The sequence below is a fragment of the Capricornis sumatraensis genome, chromosome 3 (assembly GCF_032405125.1).
Source record: "Capricornis sumatraensis isolate serow.1 chromosome 3, serow.2, whole genome shotgun sequence".
NCBI classification, from domain to species: Eukaryota; Metazoa; Chordata; class Mammalia; order Artiodactyla; family Bovidae; genus Capricornis; species Capricornis sumatraensis.
The window spans coordinates 165,274,058-165,275,979 of record NC_091071.1 but is presented as its reverse complement, the minus strand read 5'-3'; the positions used below and the strand labels follow the sequence as shown (position 1 = coordinate 165,275,979).

At 46.1% G+C, this 1,922-nt stretch overlaps 1 non-coding gene across 1 annotated transcript; it reads right to left on the bottom strand.

The window, feature by feature from the left end:
* Positions 1-1,524: 1,524 nt before the first annotated feature.
* TRNAG-CCC (transfer RNA glycine (anticodon CCC)) lies at positions 1,525-1,597 on the bottom strand. Its single transcript has one exon. It is a non-coding gene; the product is annotated as a tRNA-Gly (tRNA).
* Positions 1,598-1,922: the final 325 nt, after the last annotated feature.

Genomic DNA, 1,922 nt, shown 5'->3' with positions numbered 1-1,922 from the left:
TCCTGGAACAGAAAGAAGGACATTAGTGGAAAAACTGGTGAAAACCAAATAAAGTCAGAGTCTAATAATGTACCCACGTTAATCTCTTAGTTTTGACAAATGTACCATGGTTATATAAGATGTTAACATTCAGAGAAGCTAGGTGAAGTGTATGCAGAAACTCTGTGCTATCTTTGGAATCTTTCTGTAAACTTAAAATTATTACAAATCAAATGCTCACTTTAACAAATGGACCCATTCTCTATTGTTTAATAGCCTTTGTTTATTCACTCGATAGTTTATTATGAAATTTTTTTGTCTTGGAATGATATGATAGCATTCTATTTCATCCCTTGAATGAATCATAGCCTATCCCCACCATTGTTGGAAATTTAGGTTGTTTCCAATTCTTACCCTGTCATACAAATGCTGTGAACACTTAGTCATTTCCTTAGGATATTTAACAAAGTGGAATTGCTGAGGCAGAGCTGCCAGCTAGGGAACACATACCGAGCACCACAGGCTCTAACACTGTTCTAGTGTCTGATATACATAAATTTGTTCGTGCCAGCCACAAGGGGGAGGCACCGCTCTCATTCCTTTAAAGCAATTTTCAAAGGTTTTCAAAGGATGAGCCAACAAATGCTCAGCCCACTCTTTCAGCCCAGTCCAGCACCTCCCTGGTACCCCTGCCGTGGACGTACATAGACCTCTCTTGCTCTTTGCACTCCTCATTCTGGCTTCCAGGAGGGCAGTTCCTGCAGGCAGCCAACAGGTGGTCCGTGAAATAAAGGCAGGTACCAGAGGTGGTTTCAGCAAACACTCCGGTGTCAAGCAGCCTTTCCTGGTTTGGTGTGGTAGCCATGGGGGGTGGAGGTGGCACTGGGGAGTAGGAAAGGGTTAAGACAGACATTCTGAAATATACCTGGTGGCTACGGTAAGGTCCTTTTATCCTCAGCAAGTGGCCATGGGAAAGGAGAAAAAAAAGGGTCATTTACTGGGCAGCTGCTATATTTCATATTGACTCTGCCCACCCATAGACAAGCACTATGATCCTCATTTTACAGTAAGTTCATTGAGGCTTCACAACGAAGTGTCTCCCCGAGGCACACAAGGGAGCAACAGTCAGTGCCAAGATCTAACAACAGGTCATCTTCGTCACCCCCAACCCAGGCCCACAACCACTAAGCACATGACTGAACACTGAGTTACAGTAAGACAGGGGTTTCTCCCTCTTCTGAGGGACTGCTGTGTCCCACAGAAAAGGATCACCCAATTCATGGTCAAAGCACCCATGCGGAGAGTTTGGGGGAAGCAGAAAGAAGGGTGGCCTGTGGTTGAGCTTCAGTGGGCCCTCAAGCCTACATGTACATGCCCCTGTGCTCGTCTGTGTTCCTGACATTACTTTTACAAAAAACAATATTTATTATTTATTTGGGTGTGCTGGGTTTCAGTTGCAGCACGCAGAGTCTTTGATACACATCTCAACATGTGGGATCTTAAGCTGTGGCATACAAACTCTTAGCTGCAGCACGTGGGATCTAGTTCCCTGACCAGGGATCGAACCTGGGTCCCCTGCACTGGGGGTGCAGTGTCTTAGCCACTGGACCACCAGGGAAATCCCTTGACATTACTCTTGAGCTGAAAACCTTCTCTTCCCTATGCTTGGTTTCAAGCATATTTCTAACCAGTTGCAGATTTCCCAAGAATTCTAGAGGCTCACTAGGTAAAAGCTGCCAGTAAATGCCAGTGGCCTCCGTACCTCCCCTTGGGCCATGACCCCTGCCTGGAATGCCCATCCTCCCTCCACGGACCCACCCCGACCCACCTCCTCCATGAAGCTACCCACTTCTCTGCAGTCTGACTTCCTGCACCACATAATTAGCACTTTTTCCACATCCCATTTCTTTTCCAAAACAGACTCAAGGCAGTTTACAACACAC